Consider the following 9,509-nt stretch of genomic DNA (forward strand, 5'->3'; position numbering starts at 1 on the left):
TGAACCCCTCAAATACCACCTTCCCAACTGAGTTTATCTTTAATCCAGGAGAGAGCAGAGAATATGCAGTGAATTAGGACAAAAGAAACAAATATTCATAAATGAGCTAAATAAGTCAGAGTATTTTTTATTTTTACTAAAAGAAAGCTTAAAGGAAATAAGGTAATCCACAAGTTACAGACATTTACTCTATTCTTTTCTCCATTTTCTTTTTGTTTCTCAATAGTTTCTGTGGTCTTCTTTCACACTAGCATGAAAATCACTCTTGCAGTGCTATGTTACCTATTTGCAGATCAGAAAGACAATATAGATGGCTCCTGAATTTATTTTATATCTACCAAAACTGTACCTTTAAAACTTTTAAAACAGTAGTGAATATAACAGCAGTATCATTACCAAATTAGTACTCTGAAGGAGAACAACCTCTTGGAAGTAAAAATATTTGAAAAAAAAAAGAGAAACAAATAAAATGTAGAAGTTACTCGCGTGAAACAAAAGAGAAATGCGATTGAAATAAATGTGATCTACCCCCTACTACCAGGAGCTCTTTAGAAGCTTGACTGCTCTTCAAGAAACATTCTCTTCTAATGTCATGTTATCTTGTTTGCATTGTGAACAATATATTCAGTACTTTCAGAGTGTGTTACAAATACTCAAACTTTTAAAACATTAAAACGGCTAGAAACTATGATTTATATGATTCATACATTTGAATTCTGAAGCACAATAAACCTTATCAAAAGTAAGAACATTTGAAAATACTAAACAGCTCCTTCACCTCTTTACCTAATTTAAACCATCATTCATTAGGTATTTCTCATATGAATACAAGAAAACAGATGTATATTTTGTTAAACAAACTAGATCTAAACTCGCTTACCATTTAAAACTGTAAGAAGATATGGGTTTTATTCCCTCCACCCCTACTACTGTGCACTATTCAGGAACTTGACTGCTCTCTTTCAACACAAAGGGAACAAAGTGCCCCGGCCCCTCCCTAGATGTGGGAGGAGCTGCGGGACTTGGCCCTGGAAGGGGCACTAGCCTCAGACATGGGTGGAGCCCTGGCCTCACCTCTCAGCCCTGCTCTCTCCGCCTGGTCTCTCAGAGCCTCATCATAGAGGTCTGGGAAGGAACTAGGGACCCTACCATGGAACTTGGCTAGAACCTCCAGTACCTTCGTCTTACTGGTCTCAGCACAAGCTCTCGGACACCACAGGAACTCATAGCGCGGAGGATCACTATTGGGCACCTAGCGGTAGTTCAGGTACTCCTTCTGCACCAGATCTTTGGTGATGAGCCTTCTGGGCTCCCCAAAGATCCAGTGCCTCCTCCCAGCATAGATCCCCAACATACTGAGGAATTCCCAGATCTCCTCCTCGGTGGCGCAGTTACCATTTATGAAGATGACCCCCAAGAGCACCATGAGGAGACCGGAATTGGGTAGCCCCCCCCTCACCACTCGGACAATCGTTCCCCTCGAGGTTGAGCTTGCTGATGAGGGTGTAGATGTTCCTGCTACGGTCGACTTCCTTCATCTCCAGGCCAAAGACCAGCTCCACGCGCTCACAGGCTGTACTGAGGATCTCAGGGAAGTGCTGCCTGTACTTCCTGCTGACGATTTTCATCAGGGTATTCTGCGTGATGGGCTCCTTCTTGGTGTACTTCTCCAGCAGGAACTCCACCAGTATCCTGGCCTTCCTGGCCAGAGGATCTTTGCGAGTGCTCTGAGTGGCAGGAGCTGCCTGGGAGGCACCTGCACTTTCCTCCTCTGGGCCCTGGGCACCTTCATCAGATCCTGCACAGGAAGGCCCTGCATCAGGAGAGCTAGGGGCCATGGCTCCCTCAAGCTCCTGGTGATCGCCAGCAGCAGGGGAGCTCGGGGGAGAACCCTGAGGGGCAGAAGAGGGGGAGGAGGGGCACTCCTCCTTTGGGGCTGCAGCAGCACTGGCCTGGGCCTCCTGAGTGTTCCCCCGGACCTGGTGGCATTTCCCGTGGGCATGGGACTTGTTCTTGTGCCTCCGAGGCATGCTGACAGCAGGTCAGGGACCACAGGTGGGAGTGCGGTCAGGAAAGCAGGCAAGGAGGGCACCTGGAGGAGGGACAAGGACATGCTCTGAGAACCTTCAGTGAGGAGAGTCCTCCCTGGCTTGAATGGAAGCCGCCTCTGAAGGGTCCTCGAGGCCAGTGCTCTAGGACCCACAGGGCTCCTGTTCTCCTGGTCAGCATGTCCCCTGAGACCGGTGAATAGCAAGGGAGAGTGAACCCTGGGGCACAGCAGACAGTCCTGCCTGGGCGTTAGAAAACGGGGTGGGGGGCACAGTGGGGGCTGTCAGGGGAGGCAGGTCCTCTCAGCTGAGATTAAGAGTCAGGATGAAAACTGGTGTGAGACACCCCCATATCCAATGCCCCATGTCCTGCACCCGTCTGTTTCCCTCTCCTATCTGAAATTGATGCTGCCACCTTCCCTGTCACCCCAGAGGAGGAGAGGAGGGTGTACTCAGCCTCCCATGGAGGGTCCCAGGACCTTCCCTTCTGTTGTCTGGTGGCTGCCCCTTCACAACCAGGCTCCAAACTCCCCTTTCAGACCGCCGCCCCCCTTCCCGATGTTTGGCTGGGAGGAAGTCCTGAGCACAGGGGAGGGTCCTGAGTCGTCCGTTTGTCAGGGAGGATGGTCCTGACTCTTCCCGAACCCTGATATTCTCCCTCTACTGACCAGCTTCCAGCCCCTCAGAACCAAGTCCCCTCTCCCTCGAGTGTCCCATGTCCTAATTCGCAGTGAGGGAGCCCCTCAGCCTTTAGATCTTTCTGGCGGCTGCCCAGATGATCCGCAGCCAAATCGCGGTGGGTGGGGGTTTACACATGGCTGCCGTTCTGCTGCATGGAGATCCTCAGTCCCCCCCAGGGTCCCTCCTTCACTCCACAGGGCTCGTGGCTCTCCCTCTACTGAGCGGAACTGGGGTCCAGCAGAGCCTGACTGAGGCATTCTTTCCCGAGACCCCCTAGTGGTTAGTGGACGGTCTTGGGGCCTAAGAGCTAGGCTGGATCCTCTGGTCTGAGTGCAGGGCTAGGGTGGCCAGAGGCTGTGCGGCCCACTCTTTTCAGATAGAAAAGGGATTCCGGGTGCAGAGACGTGTCCCTGCACTCGTAACTCACGTCACATCCGATCTTGACACCCGATGACACTTGGGACTGCTCCCTCTGGCCACCGTCAATGGCAGCTCTCAGAGATAGCGGCACTGTCAAGGATGGCGTCTCTCCCAGCGTGCTTAGGAGGACGTCACTTCCTGTCCTGCGCATCTGGGCTCCAGGAGGGCAGCAGGGGCGGGACCTGGACAGGCGGGTTTCTGGGGGAGCGTCTCCTGGGATTGGCACGTGCACTTTGCCTTGACTCTTAAGGGGTCCTGGGACGTCCCTGTCCTGAACTGTCAGCTGGCTCACCCCATGCCGCTCACTTGCGTCAGCACCCGCAGCAGGAAGAATTGGGGAGCCCACGCCTAACAGCCGTCCTGGAGCCCATGAGACCAACAGCGAGGGCTCTCTGGGCTCCCTCTTCTGGAGTAAGCGATGCTCTGTCGTTCTCCATGCCTTTCCTTAACCCCTGTAGATGCTGGGCTACGTCCCATCTGCTGACCCGAGGCCAAGGCCTCATATCGAAAATGTGAACACCCGAGTTTCATGGTATGAATTGCGCATACGTCTCATCTCACCATTTCTACCCAAGGCTTCCTGGAAATGGCTGCTACAGGTAAGATCAGCTGAGAGGGAAGGATGGGAGACTGTCTTCTGAGGTGTGGAACCCCTCACATCTCACTCAGAAACTTCATTTATATTGGCTACTGACAGGGCCTGGAAATCCTTCCCTTTCTGGCATAAGTCCACCCCTGTCCCCAGCCATGCTCATACCATTCCAGAAGAGTAAGTGAAGGGGCTCCTTAGCCTGACAGTTCTCACTGTGGGCTCTCAGTCGACTGCAGGGTCATTGCTCAAAAGTTCTGAGATGAAGTTCTGTCGTTTTGGACAATTTCTGTGATACTAACTTTTCTCTTTTAGTCCCTGCGTGATAGTCTATTAAGGTGATCATTTCAAAAGGCCAGTTCTCATCCACTAGCATTCCCTGGTGGCTCAGACAGTAAAGAATCTGCCTGTGGTGTGGGAGACCTGGGTTCAATCCGGGGGTTGGGAAGACCCCCTGGAGGAGGGCACGGCAACACACTGTAGTATTCTTGTCTGGAGTTTCCCCTTGGACAGAGGAGCCTGGTGGACTACAGTCCATGGGGTCGCAAAGAGTCGGACACAACTCAGTGACTAAGCACACACACAACAAACTTTGTGCTGGTTATTTCATGATCTGGGCTGTACTGCCACACCAAGCCAAACTTTGGTGCCCCTTGGTCCTGGCATGGGCCCTCGGAGGTGCTGCCTCAGATTCCTTCAGTGAAGCAGTGGAGATTCATGATCCCAGGGCTCAAGTTTAAAGCCTTTTGCAGCTGATCCTGCTGTCTGCTTCTCTTGCAGGCTGCACATCTGTGCCAGTCTCTTAAGTACTTCCCCACCTGGGCACACTTAGGGTCAAGTTCCGTGGAGACTGACTATCCATCAGGGATTATTTACTTTTATGTTTTCACTTTTGTTAATAGTTTTCTTTATTCCTTCCATAAGATTTCCGTGGTTACTTCTGGGTACAAAAAACAGGAGACTGTGTTTCATTGTGGTTTCAGCTACTCGGAATGTGGTACTAACTCTGTAAAGGAGTTACAGAAAATTGACAGTCTTACAATGTCTGTTCATCATGAATATACATAACAAACTTTTCTGTTTGAGCCTTCTTTTTCCTAAGACTCTCAGGAAATTCTTCTTGTTGCCTCCATGAAGACTGTATACATTTTTCTGGTTTCTTTGTAGGTAAATTTTTTCTATGGTTCCTTTTGTTTATGGTGTATTTTCTGTTACTTGGTGTAAGTAACTTTTGATTCTTCCAGACCAACTGGATGATTTTGCTACCGTGATTGTTTTTTTTTTTTATTCCAGATTTTGAAGTTCCTTATATGTTTTAATATTTCCTATCCTGTTCTCTATGATTTTTGAGAATCAAATTGTTACTGTGTTCTTTTGCTTTTCATTACTTTTGACTCTTATTCATTTGGCATTGTTGTATATAACTCTAGTGGCTATGTGTGATTCTCCAGATTTTTTTTCTACTTTTTAAATTCATAGATTTTTTTAACAATTATTTTTAATTAGAAGATAATTAAATGATGTGTCAGGTTCTCTTGTATGAAGCAGCTATTAGTATACATATATCCCCTCCCTCATGAACCTCCCTCCCACCCCCGACCTCACCACTCGAGGTCGTCACAGAGCTGATCCTGTGTCACCCAGCAACTTCCCCACATGCCTGTTGTCCACATGGTAGTGCACATTTGTCCATGCCACTCTCTCAATTCGTCTCACTGTCTGCTTCCCCCGATGTGTCCACACTCCCGTTCTCTAGGTCTGTGTCTCCATTCTTGCCCTGCAAATACATTTGTAACTACCCTTTTGTGGCCTTTCTTTCTCATTCTCTTAATAGAATATTTTGCAGATAGAAGTTTTTAATATTAAGAAGGTTCCACTTATTACTTTCTTTCATGGACTGTGCTTTTGGTGTTGTGCCTAAACTCTCATTACCAAACTCGAGTTTTGCCCCCATGTTATCTTCTAGATTTTCTTGCCTATTCCATATGGCATGTGAAATCCTAGTCCCTGTCCAGCAATTGAACCTCTTCCCCCAGAAGTGGAAGTGTTGAGTCCTAAACACTGGACTGCCAGGTATGTCCCTGCGAATTTTTTTTTTTAATTGTGAGTTTTTCATTTAGGTCTGTGATTCCTTTTCAGTTAATTATTTTGAAAGCTTTAGAGTTAGTATGTGGATTCATTTTTCTTAGATATGGATGTCTAGTTATCTGAGGACTGTAAGTTTAAAAGACTGTCTTTTTCCATTGAATTGCCTTTGCGCCTTTGTTAAAGGTCGGTTGAGTGTTCGGGGTGTCTGTTTCTAGATTTTCTGTTCTGTGCCATTGATCTGTCTAGTATTCTGTTAATAGCATACAGTCTTGAGTATTGTAGCTTTAAAGTAAGTTTTGAAATCCAGTAATATCAATTCTTGACTTTGATCTTTAATATTGACTTCAGTGGGTGTTATGGATCATTTCATTTTTGACATAAAATTTAAATTGTTGGCTGCTATCTAGAAGCTAACTTGCTGGAATTTTGAACAGAATTGCATTAAGTATCTAGGTTAAGTTGGAAATAGATGACCTCTCAACAATATAGCATCTCCCTATCTAAGAACGTGGAGTGTATTTATTTAGATCTTCTTTAATTTTTTTCAGTGCAGTTTATGAGTTTTTCTCATGTAAATCTTATACATATTTTTGAAGAATTATTTCTAATATATTTTGGTGCTAATGTAAATGGTGTTAAGTTTTTAATTGCAAATTCCATCTCTGTATTGGAAAAGAATTGACTATTATGTATTAACCTTGTTAATATATTAATTATATAATAATTATATACTGATAATATATTAACCTTACTAACATATACTCTTGGCTTATTAATGCCAGGAGTTGTCTTGTTGTTGATGATTATAATTCCATTTTTCCCTTCCAAATATCTGTATCTTTTGCTTCCTTCTCTTATCTCATTGCATTGGCTAGGCCTTTCAGTACAGTGTTGAATAGACATGGTGAGAAGGGATATCCTTGCCTTGTTCCTCACCTTAGTGTGACAGCATCTGTCTTCTCAGTAGGATGTTTTACCTGCATTTCTTTTTAGAATTTTTATATGAAGCTGAGGAAATGCCTGTCTGTATCTAGTTTGCTGAGAATTTTTATGATGAATAGGTGTTGGATTTTATTGGATGATTTTTTCCTTTCATCTGTTGATCTGATCTTGTGATTATCTTCCTTAGACTATTGATATTATGATTTATGATTACTGATTTTCAAATGTTGCACATCTGAAATGCATCCTACTTAGATACAGTATGTAGTTCCTTCTATGGATTGTTAGGTTTCTTTTCTTATATTTTGTTGGGGATTTTGCTTCTATGTTCATGAGAGGTATTTGTGTGCATTTTTTTCTCTTAATTTCTCCATCTGATTTTGATGTTCGAGTGTAATACTTACCTCATAGAAAAGGAATTAAGAGGTGTTCTTTTTGCTTCTATTTTCTGGGAGAGATTGTAGAGAATTGTTATCATTTCTTCCTTATATTTTGTTAGAATTCATCAGTGGAAACATCTGGGTCTGTTACTGTCTTTATTGGAAGCTTATTAGTTAAAGATTAAATTTCTTTAATAGATATAGAGAGTATCTATTTTTCTTTGTGAAAGTGGCGCTAAGTTATACCTTCAAGCAGTTACTCAGTTGAACATTTCATTTTTGTAGGCACAGAGTTGTTTATAATATTCACTCATTATCCTTTTAATGTCCATGGAATCAGTAGTAATGGCCCCTCCTTCATTTCTACTATTAATTTAATTTGTGTTTTCTCTCTTTTTTCTTGTTTAGCCTGGGGAGAATTTTATCTTCTTTTTATTTTGTGGCTTTAAAGAGACTTCTTCGGGTTTTGTTCTTTTTCTGCATTACTTTCATTTTTTCAGTGCCATTGGTTTCCATTTTGATTTCATCTTCCTCTGCTTTTTCTTTTCTTTCCCAAGTTTACTAATATAGAAGCTTAAGTTATTAATTGTAGGGTTGTTTTTTTTTTGTTATAGGTACTCAATGCTGTATATATCTCTTTAACTGATTTTGCTGTATCACACAACTTCTGATAAATTATAATTTTGTTTTCACTTTGTAAAAATATTTTAAAATTTAATTTCTCATTAGATTTTTTCTTTGGCCCATGTGTTATTTAGATGTTTACTGTTTAATCTGCAAATAATCTTCAATTTTCCTGCTGTCTTTTTGTTATCAATTTCTAGTTTATTTCCTTCACACTCTGAGAGCATTCTCTGTATTATTTGTATTGTTTTAAATTTGATGATGTACATTTTATGGCTTAGACTGTGACCTGTCTTGATGTATGTTCCATGTGAACTTGAAAATAATGTGTTTCCTCCTGTCATTCAATATTCTATAAATGTCATTTAGATCTCGTTAATGGTTGTTACTATTCAGTTCAACTGCGCCTTACTGATTTTCTGCCTACTGAATCTGTCAATTACTAAAAGAGATGGGTTGATATCTCTTATGAGAGTATATTTGCCACATCAATGTTTGCTCTGGGTACTTTATTTTAACAAAGCTTTTTTTGGTCCATATGTGATTTCTTTGAGTGTTGACCACTTTAAGTAATGCTCATTTTTATTCCTGATTTTCTTGTTCTGAATACTGCTTTACCAGAAATAGTTTCAGTGAGTACAGTTTTTTTTTTTTTACCACTCATATTAGCATCGTATAGTTTTCTCTGCCCCTTTACTTTTAATCTATTCATCTTTGAATTTAGAGTGGGTTTCTTATAGACCCCATGTGCTTAGTCGCTCAGTCATGTCTGACTCTTTGTGAGCCCATGGACCATAGCCTGCCAGACTCCTCAGTCCATGGGGATTCTATAGGCAAGAGTACTGGAGTGGGCTGCCATGCCCTACTCCAGGGAATTTTCCCAACCCAGGTATCAAACCTTGGTCTCGTGCAATGCATGTGGATTCTGTACGATCTGAGCCTCCAGGGAAGCCCAAAATAAAGATGAACAGCAAGGGCAAGGTATATTTTTGTTGTTTTAATTTCTTTTCATCAATCTCTACCTTTTAATTTGTGTATTTATACCATTCACATTAAAAATTGGTTATGGAGAATTTGTTTAACATTGACCATATTCATAACTGTTTTCTATTCATTGAATTTACTCTTTGTTATTGTTGTTTTAATATTCTGCTGTTTTTCTGTCTTGTCTACTTTTGAATGAAGATTTAACATTATTTCATTTTCTCTCCTCTTGGGAGATCAGTTCTATGTTTAAATTTTTTTTTACTGCTTTTTGTAGAGTTTGCATGATACATTTGCAACCCATTCAAATTCTCTTTTAAATAACATCATCCTGCTTCATGGTTGGTGCAAGTATCTTGTTTCCCAGTTCCTCCTCTCCTGGCCTTTCAACCATTTCTGCCATTTTTCTTTTATCCATAAGGTATAATCACTAAATGCATTGTTGGTTTATTATTATTTTCAATAAATAGTTATCTTTTTGATCAACTGAAGGTAATACAAAGGTTTATTTTAACTTCATTTATTCTTTCTGCAACTCTGTTCCTTTCTTTACATAGGCCAGAGTTCCTGACCTATATCATTTTCCTTTTCCCAGAAGAATTCCTTTTAGCATTTCTTGCAGAGTAGTTCTGCTAGATTTCCATCAGTTTTTGTTTGTTATATAAAGTCTTTGTTTTTCATTATTGTTGAAGGATTTTTTTCTCCCTTGCTACTAAATTCTAGGTTGGTAGTAGTGTTTTGTTTTTTCTTTAA

The 9,509-nt window shown here is 42.2% G+C and overlaps 1 pseudogene; it reads right to left on the reverse strand.

Annotated features, from left to right (window-relative positions):
* Nucleotides 1-997: 997 nt before the first annotated feature.
* Nucleotides 998-2,030, reverse strand: LOC114111665 (melanoma-associated antigen B4-like; annotated as a pseudogene).
* Between the last annotated feature and the right edge of the window lie 7,479 nt (nucleotides 2,031-9,509).

This window comes from Ovis aries, chromosome X (genome assembly GCF_016772045.2).
Source record: "Ovis aries strain OAR_USU_Benz2616 breed Rambouillet chromosome X, ARS-UI_Ramb_v3.0, whole genome shotgun sequence".
NCBI lineage: Eukaryota > Metazoa > Chordata > Mammalia > Artiodactyla > Bovidae > Ovis > Ovis aries.